We start from the raw sequence: 25197 nt of genomic DNA, 5'->3' as shown, positions 1-25197 counted from the left end.
CAATACCCGTATATATGCTGTCTACAAGAGACCTACTGCAGACCTAGGGACACATACAGACTGAAATTGAGGGGATGGAAAAAGATATTCCATGCAAATGGAAATCAAAAGAAAGCTGGAGTAGCAATTCTCATATCAGACAAAACAGACTTTAAAACAGAAACTATTACAAGACACAAAGAAGGACACTACATAATGATCAAGGGATCAATCCAAGAATAAGATATAACAATTGTAAATATTTATGCACCCAACATAAGAGCACCTCAATACATAAGGCAAATACTAACAGCCATAAAAGCGGAAATCAACAGTAACACAATCATAGCAGGGGACTTTAACACCCCACTTTCACCAATGGACAGATCATCCAAAATGAAAATAAATAAGGAAACACAAGCTTTAAATGATACATTAAACAAGATGGACTTAATTGATATTTACAGGACATTCCATCCAAAAACAACAGAATACACATTCTTCTCAAGTGCTCATGGAACATTCTCCAGGACAGATCATATCTTGGGTCACAAATCAACCTTGGTAAATTTAAGAAAATTGAAATCGCATCAAGTATCTTTTCCGACCACAACACTATGAGACTAGATATCAATTAACAGGAAAAAATCTGTAAGAAATACAAACACATGGAGGCTAAACAACACACTACTTAATAACCAAGAGATCACTGAAGAAATCAAAGAGGAAATCAAAAAATACCTAGAAACAAATGACAATGAAGACACGATGACCCAAAACCTATGGGATGCAGCAAAAGCAGTTCTAAGAGGGAAGTTTATAGCAATACAATCCTACCTTAAGAAACAAGAAACATCTAAAATAAACAACCTAACCTTATACCTAAAGCAATTAGAGAAAGAAGAACAAAAAAAACCCAAAGTTAGCAGAAGGAAAGAAATCATAAAGATCAGATCAGAAATCAATGAAAAACAAATGAAGGAAATGATAGCAAAGATCAATAAAACTAAAAGCTGGTTCTTTGAGAAGATAAACAAAATTGATAAACCATTAGCCAGACTCATCAAGAAAAAAAGGGAGAAGACTCAGATCAATAGAATTAGAAATGAAAAAGGAGAAGTAACAACTGACACTGCAGAAATACAAAGGATCATGAGAGATTACTATAAGCAACTATATGCCAATAAAATGGACAACCTGGACAAAATGGACAAATTCTTAGAAGAGCACAGCCTTCCCAGACTGAACCAGGAAGAAATAGAAAATATGAACAGACCAATCACAAGCACTGAAATTGAAACTGTGATTAAAAATCTTCCAAACAAACAAAAGCCCAGGACCAGATGGCTTCACAGGTGAATTCTATCAAACATTTAGAGAAGAGCTAACACCTATCCTTCTCAAACTCTTCCAAAATATGGCAGAGGGAGGAACACTCCCAAACTCATTCTACGAGGCCACCATCACCCTTATACCAAAACCAGACAAAGATGACATAAAGAAAGAAAACTACAGGCCAAATTCACTGATGAACATAGATGCAAAAATCCTCAACAAAATACTAGAAAACAGAATCCAACAGCACATTAAAAGGATCGTACATTATGATCAAGGGGGGTTTATCCCAGGAATGCAAGGATTCTTCAATATATGCAAATCAATCAACATGATACACCATATTAACAAATTGAAGGAGAAAAACCATATGATCATCTCAATAGATGAAGAGAAAGCTTTTGACAAAATTCAACACCCATTTATGATAAAAACCCTCCAGAAAGTAGGCATAGAGGGAACTTTCCCCAACATAATAAAGGCCATATATGACAAGCCAACATTGTCCTCAATGGTGAAAAACTGAAAGCATTTCCACTAAGATCAGGAACAAGACAAGGTTGCTCACTCTCACCACTATTATTCAACATAGTTTTGGAAGTTTTAGCCACAGCAACAAGAGAAGAAAAAGAAATAAAAGGCATTCAAATTGGAAAAGAAGAAGTACAGCTGTCACTGTTTGCAGATGACATGATACTATACATAGAGAATCCTAAAGGTGCTACCAGAAAACTAGTAGAGCTAATCAATGAATCTGGTAAAGTAGCAGGATACAAAATTAGTGCACAGAAATCTCTGGCATTCCTATACACTAATGATGAAAAATCTGAAAGTGAAATTAAGAAAACACTCCCATTTACCAATGTAACAAAAAGAATAAAATATCTAGGAATAAACCTACCTAAGGAGACAAAAGACCTGTATGCAGAAAACTATAAGACACTGATGAAAGAAATTAAAGATGATACCAACAGATGGAGAGATATACCATGTTCTTGGATTGGAAGAATCAACATTGTGAAAATGACTCTACTACCCAAAGCAATCTACAGATTCAATGCAATCCCTATCAAAATACCACTGGTGGTCTTCCCTGGTGGCACAGTGGTTGAGAGTCCACCTGCCGATGCAGGGGACACGGGTTCGTGCCCCGTTCTGGGAAGATCGACATGCCGCGGAGTGGCTGTGCCCAAGAGCCATGGCCCCTGAGCCTGCACGTCCGGAGCCTGTGCTCCACAACGGGAGACGCCACAACAGTGAGAGGCCCACATAGTGCAAAAAATATATAGATACCATGGCATTTTTCACAGAACTAGATCAAAAAATTTCACAATTTGTATGGAAACACAGAAGTCCTCGAATAGCCAAAGAATTCTTGAGAAAGAAAAACAGAGCTGGAGGAATCAGGCTCCCTGACTTCAGACTATACCACAAAGCTACAGTAATCAAGACATTATGGTACTGGCACAGAAACAGAAATACAGATCATTGGAACAGGATAGAAAGCCTAGAGATAAACCCACACACATATGATCACCTTATCTTTGATAAAGGAGGCAAGAATATACAGTGGAGAAAAGACAGCCTCTTCAATAAATGGTGCTGGGAAAACTGGACAGCTACATGTAAAAGAATGAAATTAGAACACTACCTAAAACCATACACAAAAATAAACTCAAAATGGATTAAAGACCTAAATGTAAGGCCAGACACCATCAAACTCTTAGAGGAAAACATAGGCAGAATTCTCTATGACATAAATCACAGCAAGATCCTTTTTGACCCACCTCCTAGAGAAATGGAAATAAAAACAAAAATAAACAAATGGGACCTAATGAAACTTAAGAGCAGCCGCATAGCACAGGGAGATCAGCTCGGTGCTTTGTGACCACCTAGAAGGGTGGGAAAGGCAGGGTAGGAGGGCGGGAGACGCAAGAGGGAAGAGATACGGGAACATATGTATATGTATAACTGATTCACTTTGTTATAAAGCAGAAACTAACACACCATTGTAAAGCAATTATACTCCAATAAAGATGAAAAAATAAAAAAAATTTTAAAAACTTAAAAAAAAAGCTTTTGCCCAGCAAAGGAAACCATAAACAAGACGAAAAGACAACCCTCAGAATGGGAGAAAATATTTGCAAATGAAGCAACTGACAAAGGATTAATCTCCAAAACATATAAGCAACTCATGCAGCTCAATATCAAAAAAACAAACAACCCAATCCAAAAATGGGCAGAAGACCTAAACAGACATTTCTCCAAAGAAGATATACAGATTGCCAACAAACACATGAAAGAATGCTCAACATCATTAATCATTAGAGAAATGCAAATCAAAACTACAATGAGATATCATCTCACACTGGTCAGAATGGCCATCATCAAAAAATCTAGAAACAATAAATGCTGGAGAGGGTGTGGAGAAAAGGGAACCCTCTTGCACTGTTGGTGGGAATGTAAATTGATACAGCCACTATGGAGAATAGTATGGAGGTTCCTTAAAAAGCTAAAAATAGAACTACCATACGACCCAGCAATCCCACTACTGGGCATATACCCTGAGAAAACTATAATTCAAAAAGAGTCATGTACCAAAATGTTCATTGCAGCTCTATTTACAATAGCCAGGACATGGAAGCAACCTACATGTCCATCAACAGATGAATGGATAAAGAAGATATGGAACATATATACAATGGAATATTACTCAGCCATAAAAAGGAACGAAACTGAGTTATTTGTAGTGAGGTGGATGGACCTAGAGACTGTCATACAGAGTGAAGTACGTCAGAAAGAGAAAAACAAATACCGTATGCTACCACATATATATGGAATCTAAAAAAAAGAAGAAAAAGAAGAAAAAATGGTCAGAAGAACCTAGGGACAAGACGGGAATAAAGATGCAGACATAGGGCTTTCCTGGTGGCGCAGTGGTTGAGAGTCCGCCTGCCGATGCAGGGGACATGGGTTCGTGCCGTGGTCCGGGAAGATCCCACATGCCGCGGAGCGGCTGGGCCCGTGAGCCATGGCCGCTGAGCCTGCGCGTCCGGAGCCTGTGCTCCGCAACGGGAGTGGCCACAACAGTGAGAGGCCCGCGTACCGCAAAAAAATAAATAAATAAATAAAATAAATAAAAATTTAAAAAAAGATGCATACCTACTAGAGAACAGACTTGAGGATACAGGGAGGGGGAAGGGTAAGCTGGGACAAAGTGAGAGAGGGGCATCGACATATACACACTACCAAACGTACAATAGATAGCTAGTGGGAAGCAGCCACATAGCACAGGGAGATCAGCTCGGTGCTTTGTGACCACCTAGAGGGGTGGGACAGGGAGGGTGGGAGGGAGGGAGATGCAAGAGGGAAGAGATATGGGGACATATGTATATATACAACTGATTCACTTTGTTATAAAGCAGAAACTAATACACCATTGTAAAGCAATTATACTCCAATAAAGATGTTAGAAAAATATAAAGATTTAACGAGGGGTCTTAGCTGATTTTTCAAAGAACTCTTTAATCCTAGAAAGGTTCAGGGTCAATGAGTATCTATCGTCACTGGGTCTCAGTGATCCCTGGAACCAGGCAGAAGGAATTGGGCTTAAAAGCTACTGCCCTATAAAATAAATCCCTGCAATTAGCTTCACCACTCTAAATGACAGGAAGATCATACATTCTCCCCAAACTGTATGTTTTGAATACTTAGCTCTTCTCTCTATCTCCACCTCCCTCTGAGTATTCACCAAGAAGAAACTGACAAGTAAGAAGAAGAACGTCAGTGCTAACAAATAGGTTACCCTGTCAGTTACTGTCTTTATTTCTTCCTCTTTCATTGGTTTTTGAATCCCAGCCCAAAAGGCAGCCACAGTTGACCGGTAGGTGTTCCTGTCACCTCTGCCTAAAATTCTCAGCACTGGGACTAAGTCTGCTGCTCAGATTCAAAGTTATGTAACAGCCAGAGAGTCTCTGAGCCTCAGAACTCCAACCTCTGAGAAGAAACATGGCCCCTCGGCTTCAGTAGCAGAGCCAGGTCTCCGGAATCCCACTCTAGGGTTCTTGCCCCTACAGATCTTTCTTCTGCTTCCCTGGGTCCTGAGGCATGGCTCAAGCCACCCAGAGATATAGCTTCTGAATCATGACAATTTATCCAGAGTTCAATTACACTGAAGCACTCTAGCTCACTATCTGTTTTCCCCGCCCCCTTTGCATATTTCACTTTCATCAAGTATCCTAATGTCTGTCCTTCATGGAAGTTTTCTTTTGCCCAGGACCCAGCATAGGATCACAAACTGCATTTAACTTGGGTCTCCTTTAAACTGAAACAGTTCTTCAGCTTCTTTGTCTTTCATGACATTGATTTTTCGAGGAATACATGCCAACTATTTTAGAGAATATCCTTCAATTTAGGTTTCTCTGGTGTTTATTCACAATTAGATTCGGATTCGGCCTTCTTGGCTGGGATATGACATCCAGAGGCATGTGACACTCACCAGCCCTCATTGGTGATGTTCATTTTGACCCCTTGTTTACGGTGTTGTCCAGTTTCCCCACTGATTTGTTACTATTTTTTCCTTTTGTAATCAATTATAAAATCTGTGAGGAGAACAATGACACACTTTGATTTCAGAAACTGACTCATGCATTTGATTGGTTAATAAATTATTTGCTGAGCACCTGTTACTTGCCAGGCATGGTGGTGGCACTGGAGATACTGCAGTGGGAAAAGTTATATCCCTTCCCTCGGGAAGTTTACATTCTAGTTAGAAAAGGCAGACGAAGGGCAAGTAAATAAAGCATACACTGTGTACTGTGGTGACAAGTGCTTCCAAGGAAATAAACCAGAGACAGGGAGGGAGGGCTGGGGGAGGAGCAATTGGAGCTGCTACTGCTGTCGTAGCCTTCAGCCCACAATCCAAAAGGGTATAGAGACCTTCTAAAGCAGAAATTGTGTTTTGTCCCTTCCTGCTTAAAATCCAAAGAGTAACATGCTCTCTGGACATCCAGGATCCTCATGGAGTAGCCCCCAGCCTCGCCACATTCATCTCTTGTCATCCACTCGTGATTTATGTGCTGGCGATAACACCTATGCTTCCTCTAATGTGCCCTGATGTGCCTCCCATTCCGGTGCCTCTCACCTCACGTGGAGGAACTCCTCTCCCTGTCCATTCACAGCACATCCCTGGGACCTTCCCTTCAATACTGAGGACTAGAGACGAGGAGGGAAACCTGTCCACAAACTACCATTCTGACCAAAATGAAATGATCTGAGAATTCAACTATTTACAATTATCTGTTTTAGACATCATTTTATACACAATTTTGTATTATACACAAAGGTACTTTGTTATATTTTTAACTTACTCTAGGCAGAGTACTTAATGAAACATGTTTGATTTTTCCCTCTTCTCTGGGTTAATTAAAGAAATTAATTGGCAGAGGTAATTCCATATGATTCACACACAGACTAAGAAAAATTAGCTAAGACAGCTTGTAAATAAACATCATGAACATGTGCACACCCACAAGCAAGTAAGGCAGAGTTCCACCTACATAAACGGACTGAGTCATGCTTCAATCCAATTCAACAGGTCGTCTCTAAGTCCTTATAAGGTGTTCTGTCATCTATTCGTGCTGCAGGAGTTTCAAAAAAAAAAAGGGTAGAATAGGAACCTCGGGTTCCTATGTTCCTAGGTTAGACAATGTGGAAAGACGTTAAACTACATGGTATCTTTAAAACCCTAGCGAAAAAAACCTTGGAACTATTTTTTAGATAATTATACATAGTTACATAAACAATTGCAATTTTAAGTATGGGTATTTAACAAAGTTAAAATTGCACCTCTTCCATCACTGTCCATTTTTGTTGTATGTATGTATACATATATTTGCTGGAGGAAAGGAGGAATTGGTTGGTTGGATGGCTTTTAGTTTGTTTAACCAGAGGTCTTGCTTTGTGGACCAAGATGGTGTCTTTACTACGTGCTGTATTTGCACTTTAGAAATGCCTGGCGTGGGCCTTGCCTCTTCCCTGTCAACAGGACCGGAGTGCCCAGCTGCCTGGCTGTCCTTCCACAAACTCCCTCCTCCCCAAGAGGCAGCTCACCTGACAAGGTATCAATCTGTGGCTATGAGTGATCAGAACACCACTTACCTGGGTAATCATCTCTACTCCTTATAAAAAGAAGACTCTTAAATTTCCACCTCCAGCCTCTCCCCACACAAAGATGATTTTCAGATGACAAAAGAAAAAAAAAGCCAGAACAGCAAGAGAAGTTGGGAAAGAAAGATGCAGGCCCAGACTCATCCCATAGCTGAGCTCCTGAGGGAGTCGAGGGGAGTCCCCACTGAGGGCCTGCTTCCTCCTGCTTCCTGCTATCTGCCCACGTGACAGAAGAAGGCGGCAAACTCACCTGCACACAGACCCGCCTCCTGCCTTTAATACCGGGAAGGTTCAGTCCTTTAGGTCCGCCCACAGGATGACAAATATCTGCCCGCATTTCACAACAGTTTCTGAATGAGTTGTTCTTAAATTCACTAAAATTTCAGGATTCTGTTACTTAATACCGCGCAAAGTTTTGTCATGTGAGAATACTGGGGCAGAAAAGAAAGGAAGAAATGCCTTCCATTTCAATATCCAGGTCCTCGGCTTTAAATGTATTTAGGTAGATGCCCTCCAGACCTCACAGGCTTTTGCTAAGAAAGTAAAAATGTGCAAATTTACAAACGTACATCAACTTTTCCACTTTAACAAGCGCTCCAAAAAGTAGATTGATTTGTCACAGGTCAGAAAATGAACTTATCACCCAAGTAAGATTTGCACCATAAATCAATTTCTCCCATGATAATATAAAGAGAAAGATACCATTAAGCCCAACCTGAAATAAACTATCAGTATGAAACCATATGAAAAATGGCTGTTGGAGAAAATTCTTTAAATCTTCATAGACTTATATGAAAAAACAGCTACCCCTAGCCCCACCTGGCATGGAGAGGTACTGCCTTAGAGACAATGAGAATCCTGTATTCCTCAAAGAGGTGTGAACTCCACTTGTGATGTCTGCAGAAAGCTCAGCTTTCAGAATAAAAAGTTTTAGATGTTCATCTTCCTTTGTCACTGATAGGGAAATGATTAGTTACTGCCTGGGCCAGAGAAGGGAAATGAACTTGCAGGCTTGTGTGAAAACAACAAAATGCTGTTTTTCCATAACAGCTGATTAAGAACAGGCTGTCCTAAGTGCAGTGGAGTGAAACGTTCCTTCCTGGTTCCCAGCTCTCAGAGGAGGAAAGAGCAGCTCTGCAGGCTTGGCCTTCAATGAACAAAGCTTGGGGTTCGCCCCCCTGCAGAGACACTGCGTCCACGGTCACTGCCACTCTGACAGCCTGGAGTAACTGACGCCTTAGAGACTCAGGAGGACAGAAGGCCATCAAGATACTTGACGGTGTCCCTGAGTATATTTCACAGAGCAGATTACTAAAATCAGATAGGTTTTGTAAAGAGAGAGAAAGCCAAGAAAGCTGAGTAACTTACACCAACACTCTTGTGCTGTAGCTATAAATCCTCTCATGTTCCTGGGAACCCAGAAGCATGTTATGTCTGCTTTGATTAGAGAGAAGATTCTGAATAAGGTGGCCTATATAAACGGTGATATATTACCTGTCTAAAACCTGGGATATAATCTGACAAGTATAAACACACGTCTAGAATCTACCAAGCAGAATATCTGGAAGCAAGGACAGTCTCACAAAATCCAGGATGTGTCATCACTCTACCTACTTTGCAAGATTCCCAGGCCCCTCCTCTGGAGACTTAAGTCAGTAAATCTGGGTGCTGCCTGAGAATCTATATTTTTAACAAGCACTTCGAGGCGATTCTTATGTTCAGGCAAGTTTGGGGAACACTGGAGTGAGCCAATTATACCCTCTAACACAGTCCTCTTTAAGATACGTCTACATTTAAATCCCATTTAGTAATACCATCAATTATGTTAAGCTTATAAATGGTAACAATAATGAATATGTCTTCCCCTAACCCCTCAAATAATAAAACAATTTTGGTAATACCCATTTTAAAGAAAGAGGTGAAGTAACTTGTACAAAGTCACAAGCTAGTAAGTGATTGGGGGGGAGGGGAGGGGGTGGGATTCAAACAGAGGTGTGACTTCAACAGCTGTACCCGTAACCTTTTATTTACATATACAGCCTTCTCTTTCACAAGTATAGATCCTGTTTACAAGTGATAGCAATTGATTTAGAACCCAAAGTAAAAAAGATTTCAGGAAACCATTTATGAACTACTAGTACTTTCAAATTACTGGCTGCGTAGAGACCCAGGGATCCAGCAATATCTCTAACAAAAGGTTTTTATCCTGTGCTGCCCTCAGATTTCTACTTTAAGGAAGTTTGGATCCTAATCTCCATACCTTTCCCTAGCAATTAAAAAGATGCAATCAAAAAGTCAATGACCGCTCCCAGAAAAATAATTAGCTCAAACGAATTACAATGTGCTATAATTGAGCCCCAAATCTGAACAATATATCAGATGGAGGGCTACATGTTTATACTGATCTGTAAAGAATTTTAAAAGATGTGATATTCAAATATTTTCATAACTGCCCTCTTCTATCATTTCTAACACGGAAATTAAAAAGCAAAAAAAAAGAGAAGAAAATCAAACTTTTCTACTCATCCTGCCTAAACAAACAAAAAAAAGACTTGATATGTCAAATGAACAGTGTCACTACGCCTCTTTCTAGCCTCAGGTTAATTAAAAGTCACTCAAGTTTGAAAAGGATATTAAAACCAGAATGAAAATCAAACTCATGATTCATTCAACGAGTATTTATTGAGGGCTTTCTATACGCCAGGCATTGTTCTAGGTGCTATAGACACAGCAGAGAATAAAACAAACAAAAATTCCTGCCTTTAAGGAGCGCACACCCTCCTAAGAGGATATACACTCTAAAGAAATAAGAAAATAAACAATTTGTCAGACGGTGAAAGGTGCAGCGGGGAGGACCACTGCGTGGTCCGCAAAGGTTTCCCTAACAAGGGGCCATCTGAGCAGAGGCCTGAGGGAGATGGGGGGCAAGCAACACAACATCTAGGGGGGAACACATCCCCAAAGAAGAAGGAGTGTGTCCAGGAGATCTCCATCCCCGCCCAAACCACAATCCCCCCAAATTTTCTATCTGCTCAGATGGTACCACAGTTCTCCCAGTTGCTCAGGACTGGAACTGAGCTGGGCTCCTTCCCCTCCCTCACATCTCCCATCCTGTCAACCTGGTGGTCCTGTGCACTGTGCCTCCTAAATGTTAATCTCCATTCCACACTTGAGAAACAGGCCATCACAATAAACCTGGATGGCTGCAGAAGCCTCCAAACTGGTCTCCCCATTATTTTTTATGCTCCTAGCCCCCAAATCTAAGCTCCACTAAGAAACCAGAGTGATCTCTTAAAAACACATATGAAATTGCATCAAGGCCCTTTTCTAGCTCAATCCTTCCCACTGCTCTTTGGAATAAAATCTGGATCCTGTTAACATATACACACTACTATATATAAAAAAAATAGATAATCAATGGGGACCTACTATATAGCACAAGGAACTCTACTTAATATTCTGTAACGACCTATATGGAAAGGGAATCTGAGGGAGAATGGATATGTGTATATGTATAACTGAGTTACTTTGCTATGCACCTGAAACTAACACAACATTGTAAATCAACTAGACTCCAATATAAAATAAATACTAAATTAAAAAAAAAAATCTGGATCCTGGATGTCCAGCCCCTGCCAACCTCTCTGAACGATCCATACCCCTCTGTTCCCAGAGCTTGCTGGCCTCTGAGCTACCTTGGCCTTCCTGCAGTCGCTCTAAGGAGCCTAGCTCCCTTCTGCCTTTGCCCATGTGTTCCTTCTGTCTGGAGAGACGCACTCATCTCCCCTGGCACACTCCCCTCTCATCCTTGAGATCTCAAGCTAGAAGCCACTGCCCCAGGGTGATGTTCTGATCTCCCTATCACATGCGATCCTGCACTGCACAATAATTATACACAGTATTTCTCCTAGCACCATCACAACTATAATTAAATCATTATTTCTATAATTTAATGGCTGCCCTGCTCCAATAAGCCAATCTCTATGGCGACAAGGACTACATCAGTTGAATTCATTTTTGCATCTCCAAATGTCTTAAAAATAGCAGAGTTCAATACATACTTGGGAAGAGGTTAAGCCTTCCTCCTTACACATCCCTGTATTCTCTCTCAAGGAAAACAAAGAGTTGCATTTTTCCTCTGCATCGTCTACGCCTCATAAATTTGTCTTCTAATAACAAAAATTAGGAACCATGAAAAAGCCATGTTGAAATAACAAAGTTCCAAACTGAGAAGCCCCAGGTTGAGCCATCTGGACCACTTTTTTTTTTTTTTGGCGTCGCCACTCGGCGTGCAGGATCTTAGTTCCCCGACCACGGATCGAACGCTCACCCGCCGCAGTGGAAGCACAGAGTCTTAACCACTGGACCACCAGGGAAGTCCCTTGGACCATGTTTGTTTTTAGCTTTGTTTCATGTTATAGAATCATCTTCCTAAAGGGAAGCCCAGTAAGCAGAGCCCACCCACTCCTCAGACCTCACAGGTTGGTCACTAACTCCTCAAGGAGCAAATTAAAGTAACAAGAAAGAACAGAGAACCCTGGGAGGAAGGACTTCCCACTGGTCCACAGTTATCAGAATCTTTTTCACTGTAATTAAGGCTAACGGGAGGCACTCGCTCTATGACAAGAAGTAAAGGGGTGTTGCAAGGCCCTCATACCACGCAGCTTACAGTTAACGGCGGCCACACTTAGCTGCACCCTAACCAGGAGCCAGCCAGTTGGCAAAGTGCTCTCCTCGCGCAGCACCTCATTTAACTGAACTGAATCTTGGCGACCACCCCATGATCCAAGTGACTTTATCCCCATCTGATCACGGAGGCCAAGGAGGTGAAGTCACTTGCTTGGGCTCACAGAGCTAATAAGTGCTGCGACCCAGGAATCAGAAGCAGCTCTGTTGGGCTCCAAATCCTCAGCAAAGTATGTCATTTGGGACCCAGGGTCCTAGTACCAGTGTACCAGTACCCAAAGTGCTGGTACTGAGTGCGAATCACTTGGCTGCTCTGGTCCCAGCTCCCTGGCTCACAGGACCAGAGAAGGGGAGTGACTGGCACAAGATCACACAGCCCGATGGTAGCTAGGTCCAGCCAACAGTTCCATCCCTGTCAGATGGTCCTTCTGACAGACAGCACCTCCCCTCACAAAAGATCCCTAAAATCCTTAGAATAAATGCTCCAAGTTCAAGCTTTCCTAAGGAACGCTGTAATGTTATAAAAATCCTAAAGTAGCCCTTAGAGTTCAGTGAAAGGAAAACGGAAGGACTTTATCACTCTCCTTTCTTGCAGCTGCCACTGGTCTGAATTCACACAAACAGCCCCTTGTCTCTGTGCTGCCATGCAGCTCTTCTAAGCGACAGAAGCCCAGGAACACAGAGGCCCTGGGCCCAGGCCAGCTAGAGCCGAGCTAAACAGGCTAAAAAGCAGGCGGTTCTGACACCCTTTAATCAACCATCATTCACTCTGGAGAAGCAATACACACCATTTTGCACACACTTCTGTACGAGAGCAAGTGGAATAAGGCCTGAGCCGTCGAAGTCACCCGTGCACCCTGAACAGCACACAGCACCCTGATTTTTATGATCCCGGTGGCAAAACCATCACTGCATCCAGGTCAGTTTACCGTGGACTCCAACCCCCTTGCCCTCTTCCAGAATGAGGCGGCTAACAGCCAGCAGCCTGGTATACACCACCTACCGGCCACCGCTGGGCCTGCCGGGCCAGACCAAGGCAGCAACTATAGGCACCTGGTGTGTGGAAGCTCTTCTGAAGAATCACCCCTAAATGGCCTCATCTAGGGGCTTCAGGAGCTTCAAACACCAACATGCAAACATCCCAGAGCAACCAGTGCCAGGAGAACTTCTGTTGTGACAAGGCCTCCAGACCAGCAGCTGCCCTGGTTACCGTGAGCCCCAGCTCAGCCTGGGACGGACGAGGCCCACGTCATCCCCCAAGACAGAGCCCGTCAGGGACGACTCACGGAGGGCTGGCTGAAGGTGGACTCACCCACTCGCTGCAGACCCAGCTGCCCAGCCAGAGCCACCGGCCACAACGCGTGACGCCCCCGAGGGTGCTGTGCGCTAGCAGTGCTCCATTTAAAACTCGTTAAAAGCCACTCGTTCTGTGAGACCTTCTGTTAAGTGAAAATAATGCCTATGAGGGCACCTCAAATATTCAAAGAGCTAAACAATCTAAGGGTATCAAGAGGGTCACCATCTGGGTATGCTGCCCACACTTGAGGACTGAGATGTAGGGGATATAACTTTAAGAGGTCCCCACTGTCCCTGAAGGAGGAAGGGTGATGTGAACCCTAGAGCTGCAACCTGGGGCAAGTTACACGAGCTTCTACCGCTCACTTCCCTCAGCGGCAGATTGGGGTTAACAACCGCTCTCTCGGTACCACAGTGGAATATCACGTGAAAAAAAGGAAGTCACCCTCTGGCACAGTGACTGGCACATAATAAACCGTAAACAAATGCTCGCTTCCTTCTTTAAGGCTTTTAAAGAGCTTACTTTCTTCAGCATTATGCATTCCTTTTCCCTTTTATTAATTTCTCAAAATCTTCTTTCAAAACTAACAACCCACAACTACTCTAATTCCAGCAGTTCAGTTTATTTTCCTTGAGGACATGTGTGGAAAAGAATGTCAAGATGTATGTCCAATGATGGTCACTCCATCATTATTTGTGACCTTCAAAAAAAAGTAACAGCTACTAACTAGAATCCAATTACAGCACTTACAATAAAACAGGTAGCTCAGTGAATGCTAATAAAAGGAAAGTGCTTTAAAGTATAGCTTTACATAGTATGATCAAACATGGGATTAAAAACTTAAATAAACATATATAAATAAATATATATTACATATATGCTAGCTTTGGTATCCAAATAATTTACCAGTGGGAAGGACAAAAGGAATAAGGGTGGGAGGATGTGGTAGGCAAAATAACGGCCCCCCGTCCACATCCTAACCCCCCCAGAACCTGTGACTATGTTACCTTACACAGCAAAAGGGGCTTTGCAGATGTGATAAATTAAGGATATTGACATGGGAAGAGTAGCCTGGATTATCCAGGTGGCCCCAGTCTAATCACATGGGTCCTTAAAATCAGAGACCCTTTCCTGGATTTGACTACAAAAAAATGGTCGGAGAGAAGATGGAGGAAGAGGCCATGGGCCAAAGAACACTGGCAGCCTCTTGAAGCCAGGAAAGGGCAAAAGCCTCGGACATGTTGATTTTAACCCAGTGAGACCCATGCTGGGCTTCTGACTTGCAGAAGCATTAAGATAATAAATTTGTGTCGTTTCATAACATTGACGTTGTAGTAATTAATTATACCAGCAATAGAAACTAATAGAGGGGGTAAATTACTTATAATTTTATATCTTTCCTGATAATCTGAATATTTACTGTATACATTATATATATACAAATATATTGCTTTTACTTTAACACTTATTTAGTTGGGGAGGAAGGGAAGAAATTCTTTGCCCCATTTCAATGTAATGATTCCCTGATCACAAAAGCTTTCATACAGCACTTGTCTCCTCCTGCCTGAAAAATTGGGCGCTCTCTTTCAGGACCAAACAAAAGCCTCCTTACACACCAAGGCCCGACTCAAGTGATGCATCCCAGGTCAGGGCCTCCTCCTTAGGGGTCTCCCCTACAGCTGACCTTAAGGGGGCTGCACAGAGCTCTGTCAACCCTGCTGGATGGTGAGCTCCTTAAAAACAGGGCTTGAGGCTTATTTGCCTGTGTAAACCCAACCCCTCATAACACACATAACATGTGGTTAATGATTAAGTGTTTGCTCAGCTGAAAAAGACTACTGGATCACATTAAATCCAAGCCAATCTAGTAAACCCTGGTTTTAAATTAACAAGGAGCCTTCTGCTGGGAAAAGACTGTTGTAACCTCACATGCATTATCCAGCTATCTATTCCATAAAGGTAGAAGTTATATCCTTCCACCTCACAAATCACAGTTAACAGATCATAGTTAAATCCTCCTTCAAAATCAAATTTTGAGGAGACTTCCCTGGTGGGGCAGTGGTTAAGAATCCGCCTGCCAATGCAGGGGACACAGGTTCGAGCCCTGGCCTGGGAAGATCCCATGCCGCGGAGCAACTGAGCCCGTGAGCCACAACTACTGAGCCTGCACCCTAGAGCCTGCGTGCCACAACTACTGAAGCCCACGCGCCTAGAGCCTGTGCTCCGCAACAAGAGAAGCCACCGCAGTGAGAAGCCCGCACACCCCAGCAAAGAATAGCCCCTGCTCGCCACAACTAGAGAAAGCCCGCACGCAGCAACGAAGACCCAACGCGGCCAAAAATAAATAAATAAATACATTTTTTTAAAACTCAAATTTTGACTTCGATTTACAAAGGATGGTGGTTATCAAGAGATACTGCTTCAGAGCTCCAGGGCATTGAATTTACAGTCTGAATCTTCTAGTTCCTGCTGTAGACATTTGTGAGTTATATTTAAACTATACTGGCTGTAGTGCTGAAGTTAGCCTTCCTTCCTCCCATCAAATCAAAACACTGGGTTTCCCCAATAGGATATTTTCTCATCCATTCTAGGGAAAAAAAAAAAAAAAAAACAGCACAGTTGTTATGGCTGAGATTTAAAACAATCCAAAACAGAAGTCTACTCCATTAATGACTGTTTTAATGGCAAAGAAGCCAGGAGAGGAGACAGAGTGACATCTGATTAAATATTCACATACTAAAGACTGCATCCGCTAAAGCAAGAACCAGAAGCTTTTGTTTTAATATCCCAGCAGCATTCTGTTTAAAAAGATTAGAGCATCCATCTCTATGGTGACAGTTATTTCCATTGCTCAATTAGAGGCCAAAGTACTGAAGAGGTTACGCTCCTGTGTTTGAACGAGACATCTTATATAACCAATGACTTCACAAATCCTTACAAATCGTGGACAAGTGACAGACACTGAATTCTTCATGGGTATTTAAGCCAAAGAACATCATTAATTATTCATTTTTGTTGGTGGTTGTGTTTTCATCTTAAAGTCAGATTTACTGGGGTATAATTTACATGCAATAACTTGTCATTTTTAGGTAACAGTTCTATGAGTTTTTACCAAAACATATAGTCATGTAATCATCACCACAATTGAGATACAGACTATTTCATACATTCCAAAAAGTTCCCTATGCCCTTTGAAAGTCAATCTTCTCCCCCATTCCCAGCCCCTGGCAACCACTGATCTGTTTTCTAACCCTATACTTTTGTCTTTTCCAGAATGTCATACGAATGGAATCATACAGTAAGTACCCTTTTGAGTCATACAGAATGTACCTTTTTGGCTTCTTTCACATAACATAATGCATTTGAGATTCTTCCAGATAGTTGTGTTTGTTCTTTGTTAGTACTGAGTAATAGTCCATTGATGTCCAGTTTGTTTATCCACTCACTTGTTGAAGGACATGTGAGTTTTTTTCAGTTATGGGCAGTTAGAAATAAAGCTGCTGCTGGGTATTCCCTGGCTGTCCAGTGGTTAGGACTCTGCACTTTCACTGCGGAGGGCCCGGGTTCAATCCCTAGTAGGGGAATTAAGATCTCGCAAGCAGTAAGGCACAGCCAAAATAAATAAATATTTAAAAAATAAAGTTGTTGCAAATATTAGCCTACAGGTTTCTGTGTGAACAGAGGTCACTCCTCCTGGGTAAATACCTAGGAATGAAAGTGCTATTTTGTATGGTAAGTATATATTTAACTTTGTAAAAAACTACATGTTTTCCAAAGTGGCTGTACCATTTTACATTCCCACCAGCAATGCAAGAGAGTTCAAGTTGTTCTGTATCTTTGTCAGCACTTGGTAATATCTATTTTTGTTTCATTTGCCTTTTTTTTTTTTTTTAGCTATAGGTATGTAGTGGTATCTCATTGTGTTTTTCTTTTAACCTTTGATTCTGAAAAAAAAAATTTTTTTTGGCCACGCCACACATCTACGGTTAGTTCCCCAAATAGGGATTGAACCCACGCCCTTGACAGGGAAAGTGCAGAGTCCTAACCACTGGACCACCAGGGAATTCCTGAAATAATTTTAGACTCACACAGAAGTTGCAAAAACAGTGGAAAGCTCCCATGTATTCCCCTCTTATCTTACATAACCACAATATAAGTATCAAAAGCAAGAACTTGACATTGGTACAATACTGTTAACTAAACTACAGACCTTGTTCAGATTTCATTAGTTTTTACATGTACAGTTCCTGTTCCCTTTTTTTGCATACAGTTCTATAAAATTTTATCACATGTATAGATTCATATAAACACTACTACAACCCGGATATAGATCTGTTCCATCAAAGCACATTCTATTTTGAAAAGACCTTTTCGGTTTTGCAAACACCATCTGCTGGAAGGGACTTTGGTAAATGATGACTTTCTTCTGCCCTTTTTCCTTGACCAAATTAAAAGTCTGTTATCCAAAATTAAAAAGAAAGAAAAAGAAAAAAGAAACAGACTCACAGATATAGAGAACATACTAGTGGTTACCAGTGGGGAGAGGGAAGGGGGCAGGGGCAAGATATGAGGTAGGGGATTAAGAGGTACAAACTCTTAGGTATAAAATGGGCTACAAGTATATTGTACAACACAGGGAATATAGCCAATATTTTATAATAACTACAAATGGAGCATAATCTTTAAAATTTGTGAATCACTATGTTGTACACCTGAAACTTACATAATATTGTACATCAACCATACCTCAACTTAAAAAAATGAAAAAAAAAAGTCAGTTATCTATTCTCAGACTGTGCTGTGCAAAGTCTCTGTGTGTTGACAGAGAAGTTCACTTCTCTGGATGGGTGTCTGTCCTGTTCATTCTTTCCTTATTATAGACCAAGCCCAGTGCAGGCAGTATGGATAAAAGGTTGACGAGAAAGCAATAGTTCTTGTCTTTAAAATAACTTGAGTAGAGAGGTATTTACACACACACACAATTACAAACTGAGATAAGTACCATCCATGAATGAAAAGTCAAAGGTCCACTGAAACTAAAACACGATCTGGTTTGGACTGGGAGGACCTTGTGACTTAGACTCATCCTGAGACTTAGTATTTGAGGCCTTTCCACAGAAATAGGGCATCTAAGTATCTGAGCTGTTGAGCAGTGAGTATGTAACCAACAAATTCTTAGAGCAGAAGAATATAAGGAAGCCCTCGAGCGCTGAGAAACCATACCAAGGACTGCTTATCTTCTTAGGTCAAAGCCTGGCCCCAAAGATATAGAGAATTGGCACCTGCCCATGTGTTACTTTAGGGATATCTACAGCCCTCAATGTTTCTTTCCAACCACCTGCCACAGTGAACCAAATCCACCATTAGAGATCTTTTAGTTATAGAGGTGTCCCTCTGCTCTACACTAGTCACAGTGAAATGCCATCAGCAAAGGGGGACATAGGAAACCCCCACTGGCTTCTGGCTGATGACTGGTATGACCCTCTCCTCCTGTCCCGGGGGCCCACTTCCACATCTTCCAGGGCACAGTTGCTTCCTCTCCCCTTGGGTCCTCACTATAGCTGGTTCATGTTTTTATTAGGAGTAATCTCTGTTTGTTCCCACGTTTCTCTCCCCTTCTCTACCAATAGCACAAACAGTCCGACCCATCTCTGTATCTCCTGGCATCTGCACCCCAGCTCCCATGCACACAGTAGGTGGTCAACAAATGCTTTGTGAATATTCAAGGCACGACTATCAGATTACAATGTGTGAAGCGGGCCCTTGAGGGATTGGATGGGTCTCAACATGAAAGACACCCATGGAGGCATGAGACAGTTGGTGCATTTCAAGAATTGTACCACAAGGTTCTAAATGTAACAGCAGGATGCTTGGGCACTGGACAGAGGGGAGGGCAGGACAAAAGGAGATGTGTGAGGGAGTAAGAGATAAGATGTGCCCACACACGATGAAGCTCAGGACCAGCCCAGCATGACACTTGCCGGGAAAACGGCAGCTAGACTGGTGGAGAGGAAGAAGGGAGAGGGCAGGCTCTTTCTCCGAGACTTGCTTCCGAGGGCATGTGCCATGAGCTGGGCTCGGGGGGGAGGCCAGGAATTCAAAAAGGAAGTAGGCATGTGCAAAAGCTGCTGTGGGACTCAGCCGGGAAATCAGGAAGAACTGAGAGCAAGAGAATAAAAAAATTCCCCAAAGCAGCTAGTTCGTAGTACATGCTTCTGCCTCTTTCCAGAGAGACTCTAATCTTTTCCTTAAAGTCACACATGGCTTCCAAAACACCCTGGGGCCATCTGTGCAAAAGGCAATGACCTGTGTCTGAAGGCCTGGGAGTGCTGGCTACAATCCTGAAATGCCTCCTGAGCCAGCCAAGAGGCCAGGAAGTCTCCAGGCCCACTAAAGAGCTGATGAGAAAATACAATAAGGCACTGCTCTTGGCCCTGCACTAGTGGAGCCTCTTACACAGAGAAATTGTACATTCAGTGATTAGTAAATGCAGGAACTGACAAATCAAAACACTCACTGTTTTGCAATCTTAAAACAGTTGTTTTGGGCTTATTTTAAAGTATCAGAAAACTACTCTAGCCCATGTTTGCAAAATCACTAGCTGCTGCAATAAATGACCACATGGCTTTTAACCAAGACTTTCTCTTAACCAGCACCTTGACCTCTGCCACCCCAAGGCAGACCAGGGTGATACGTGGAGTGGACATGAGCGTAAACCCCCTAAAGAGGGGAGGGCACCACGGGCAGCCACGCTTCTCAGGGGCAGCCAGCTCGGAGAGTCACCAGGTGATGATGTGAAATATATTCAAAAACTAATAGGGATACCCTTCTTATCAGTTTTGCTCACAATTTTTCTATTATGCTCATATATGGGTAATAAGTGCTACCATTACGATGCTAGTTGCTAAAAACTTTGAGCTCCCCAGATGCAGTATGCTTAGAACTGGCAGGTCTCGGTCCCGCAAGTTCAGGTTACAAAAACTCGTTTGCACTCTGTGTTAACCAGGGTTTCAACCCAATTCCTGGTAACACTGTACACCACAAGGTACTAGAGAAACTGGCAACCACTGGGTGGTTTTCAGGGGCCTCTGGGGAAGAGAGCAAAGTGAGGAAAACAGCCCTTCTCAGCTCCAGTTCAGAAAGGTCACCAGACACTGCAATGACCCTCTCTGGCCCCCAGAGTACTATCAACTGAAAAAAAATGCACAGCCTAAAAGCTGAGAATTATGTTTTATCCGGAAACCTTACTGAGGACTATAGCCCGGGATGGCAGCCTCGCAGATAGCTCTGAGGAACTCGTTCAAAGAGGCAAGGGAGGAGCCAGAAGATACAGGAATTTTTACTGGAAAAAAAAAAAAAAAATTCTAGTTGAACATCAAAAGATTACACTAATCACAAAAAACAGACATCTCAGGTTAATTTACATATGGGGAAGATGCAAGAGTCTGGGCTTATTGAAATCATTCCTTTGATATGCATCTTAACTATCTAGGGCCAGTTCCTATTCTTCTGCATCCTGAATTCCCTTCAGGGTGCACCATGGGGGTAACTGCACCCTGATGGCTGGTGGCTTGATGGCTGGCAGCCTGTGTTTTTCCATCCTGAGTTCCCCTCAGGGTACGAGGTCTGGGCAGCTGCAGTGGCCAATGGCTTTATGGCCACAACATCCTTTGTTTAATAAAACGGCAGGCGTCATTCTTCTTGTCCACAGTACTTACCCCAGCGTGGCCTCCAACCAGGCACACGTTTTCCCCAAGTGCTTGAGCCTCTAAATTTACCTTCTCTGCTTCTTCTCCAACCCACTCCCAACCCAAACCCAAAACTCCCTTCTCAATCAGTTCAGTCAGGAAACAGACAATCAACGGTGTGAAAGACACCAAGGCTTCTCCCACCTCAGAGGCTGAAATAACCGTATGTGGGATGTTAAAATACCTCCTAAGTCCTCATTCACCCAAAAGCTATTACAATAATTGATTTAAAGATGAGGATGGCACTAAAAATGCCTTAAACGCATACCATCAATTAATGAGATCAGTATTAAGCTTTATATTAAGCTCCAAATCATGCCACTTAAGCCCCAACAGTTTTATTGTATTTATATACGTTTTTTTAAACTATAAGCTCTTTAGCACAAATATTCCTAACTGCTCTTTCACATCGTAAATTGGAACTGGGTTATTCTTCAGCAACAGGATGCTGCCAGGGAGAAGTGGGAACTGCTTACAAAATGACCAAGAGGAAATGTCACTTCCCTTGTACTTTCAAACCCATAAAGAACAACTATGAATCAAAGCTGGGCTGAAATCGCATTTCACTTGCAACTGTACTCCCACCCAAGGAAAGGAAGCACATTGTTAAGTTCAAAAGACCCAAACATGACATCAAAAAGCTGCCTGTGAGCACCAAACAAAAGATATTTCATATAATTAACCTACAAATGCTAAAAATGCAATTCTCTGCAGTTATGACTCCACCTATATGCCATTGTGTTCCATCGCAGGTATTTCTTTCTTTTCTTTTTTTAATTAATTAATTTATTTTTGGCTGCGTTGGGTCTTCGTTGCCGCGTGGGCTTTCTCTAGTTGCGGCGAGCGGGGGCTACTCTTTGTTGCAATCCGGGGGCTTCTCATTGCGGTGGCTTCTCATTGCAGAGCACAGGCTCTAGGCACTCAGGCTTCAGTAGTTGTGGCACACGGGCTCAGCAGTTGTGGCTCGTGGGCTCTAGAACACAGACTCAGTAGTTGTGGCACACGGGCTTAGTTGCTCCGTGGCATGTGGGATCTTCCCAGATCAGGGCACGAACCCATGTCCCCTGCATTGGCAGGTGGATTCTTAACCACTGCACCACCAGGGAAGTCCCTTTCATAGGTATTTCTAAAGGATGCAGTCTAAGTGAAATGCCCATTTTTCCCAGCTAATGTGAGGACAAGGAGAAGGGAAACCAACATTTTGGCAATTGTCTACCCACCACGGGTACCAAACTTTGATATAATAAGAATTTGAGGGCTTCCCTGGTGGCGCAGTGGTTAAGAATCTGCCTGCCAATGCAAGGGACACGGGTTCGAGCCCTGGTCCAGGAAGATCCCACATGCCGCGGAGCAACTAAGCCCGTGCACCACAACTACTGAGCCTGTGCTCTAGAGCCGGCGAGCCACAACTACTGAGCCCACGTGCCACAACTACTGAAGCCCGTGCACCTAGAGCCTGTGCTGTGCAACAAGAGAAGCCACTGCAATGAGAAGCCCATGCACCGCAACGAAGAGTAGCCCCCACTCGCTGCAACTAGAGAAAGCCCGCGCGCAGCAACAAAGACCCAACACACTCAAAAAATAAAATAAAATTTAAAAATATATAAAAAAAAGAATCTGAAATTGCAAAATGTCTCTTAATATCCATTCTCCCTTTCTTCCTTAATAACAGAACCCTCACTTTTTAAAATTGGCCCCTAGAATAAGAAGCAATTCACAGACTCTTTTGCAGCTAGGTGTGGCCATGTGGCTATGTTCTAGCCCAGAAGTTCTCCAAGTGGGGTCCTCCCAAGAGGCCTATCTTTTAGGTAATCCATGAGGCCAAAACTATTTTTTATAATAATATTAAGATGATATTTGCCTTGTTAATGTTCTTTCTCTGTGAGTATCGGGGGAGTTTTTCAGAGGGTACATGACACGTTATGCCACAACAGACTGAACGCAGAAGCTAATTCGAGAATTCAGGTACTTTCTATGAAGCCAGACATTAAAAGAGATTTATAAAAATGTATAGCAGTGGTAGTCTTCTCACTAATAGTTGGAAAATAGTTATTTTCCCCCAAAAAAAGTAATTTATGCTAACCTGCGATCGTTTATTATTTTAAAATAAATTAATATTTTTAAAATTTCTCACTTTTAATTTCTAACAAAATATTTGCATTAGTTTCCTATTGCTGCTATAACAAATCACTACAAATAGATAGCTTAAAATGACACAAATTATAGTTCTGGAGGTCAGAAGTCTAAAACCGGGCCTTCCAGGGCTAAAATGAAGACATTAGCAGGGCTGAGTTCCTCCTGAAGCAGGGGAGAATGTGTCCCTTGCCTTTTCCAGCTTCTGGAGGCCACAATGGGGAGGAAGGCGGAGCAGCAGATGAAGCATCTCTCGCCCCGCGGCTCACCTCCTGCTGTGCGGCCCGGGGTGGGGGGGGGGCTGGGGACCCCTGCTTTAAGGTAACAGTCATGGCAGGGACAGAGAGGGGCTAACCCTTGTTTGCGTAAAGGATCAACAGGTCACATATTTCCCATCCTTGGGGCCAAGGAGACACTGTACCTGCTCAGAAAGGCTCTTCGGGGGTCAAAAAGGAAGGGGCACCACCCCATAATATGTGATGCCAAGGCCCCCCACAAGCCTCTGGGCTGGAATCCATCTTGGAAAAAAATTGTGCACGCATGTTGGGGAGGCTAGGGCGGGTCAGGTGGAAAAAGAAACCAGATAATTGGCCAAAGGTAAACAAAGACCCGGAAGAACTGACCTACATAAGTGACTTAACCGCCTCTTTAACTGCACTACCCCTCATTAGGAAGGACGCCCACATCCTTTCTCTCCGGGTGTGCATCTCTGCCTTGCTTCTGTCTTAACTAAACAAACTTGCTTCTCTGCGTGCTGTCCCACTTGTTGTTGTGCTATGTCTCTAATAATAAACTTTTTACCTGTTTTTACGGTTTTTGCCTCCTTGAGAAATGCATTTTTCAATGGGGGAAGGGGCCAGGAGAATTTTGCTTCTAGCCTCTAGCCCCTGGTGGACCAGCAGCTAGGATTCTGCTTTTCATCCAGGCTACCCAGGTTCAATTCCTGGGCCGGGAACTAAGACCTCGCTTCAAGCCACCTCTCACTGCTGTCTCTCGGAGATCACTGCCTCCCTCAAAAGGACTCATTTGATTACACTTGAGTCCACTTGGATAATCTAGGATAATCTCCTCACCTCGAGATCCTTAATGATCACACATACAGTCTCTTTTGCCATGTAAAGTAACATATGCATCTGTTCTGGGGATTAGGAATATAGACATCTTTGGGGGCTATTTCTCTGCCTGCCACAGAATGCTAGCTACAACTCATACAAGCAAAGCTCTTTGGGTCCCTCGATCATTTTTAAGAGTATAAAGGGTCCTTACACCAAAACATTTGAGAACCAATTGCTCCAGCATATGAATAGATTAGGTGGGAAAACTAAAACACAGAAAAGCTCAGTGATTAACCAAAGCCGAACAGCTTGTAAGCAGACATTCAACTTGAAGCCAGGTGTTCCGGCTACTGATGAACCTCGTACGGCTCCCTCTATGCCGTGCTTCCCACCCTGAACACCCGGACTGAGACAAAGGCAAATAAAAATTAATTTTGTGAGCATGTTTGCAGGCATCAGACAAAGGGCGTGACAACAAGCATTCAGATGTGAACTTGGTGAGCAACAGGGAAGGCAGGTTGGAGGAGAAGGTTTTTAAAACAATCTTACTTTTCAAAACCTTCTTTAGAAATACACAAATTTATGACGTCACGTGAGAAAGGAGGAAAATGTTACAAATGGCCAAGTATTCCAGTGCCGAGCCTGAGAGAGGTAACTGTTCTTCATCTAGAGGAGCACGATCAGGACCATAGCTCATGAGACCCAGGGAGCGTGTGAAACAAAACACAGCTCTGGATCACGTGACGGGGCCTGGTGACCAAACTCAGATTTATGGTCACTCGTCTCGACAACGTCT

General features: G+C 42.7%; 1 protein-coding gene across 7 annotated transcripts in view; it reads right to left on the bottom strand.

The window, feature by feature from the left end:
• Positions 1-25197, bottom strand: part of SGMS1 (sphingomyelin synthase 1) — a 293995-nt gene that overhangs the window by 169560 nt on the left and 99238 nt on the right. Inside the window, exon 1 of one of the 7 annotated variants that reach the window (XM_019937679.3) lies at positions 7474-7491. The exons of the other annotated variants lie outside the window; for them this stretch is intronic. The gene's annotated coding sequence lies outside the window, so the exon portion shown is untranslated. Of the gene's footprint in view, positions 1-7473; positions 7492-25197 lie in introns of those variants that run through there. 7 annotated transcript variants of the gene reach the window in all.

Source organism: Tursiops truncatus, chromosome 16 (genome assembly GCF_011762595.2).
Source record: "Tursiops truncatus isolate mTurTru1 chromosome 16, mTurTru1.mat.Y, whole genome shotgun sequence".
In the NCBI taxonomy this organism is placed as follows: Eukaryota; Metazoa; Chordata; class Mammalia; order Artiodactyla; family Delphinidae; genus Tursiops; species Tursiops truncatus.
The sequence above is the reverse complement of the archived record's forward strand: the minus strand, read 5'-3'. Positions and strand labels throughout refer to the sequence as shown.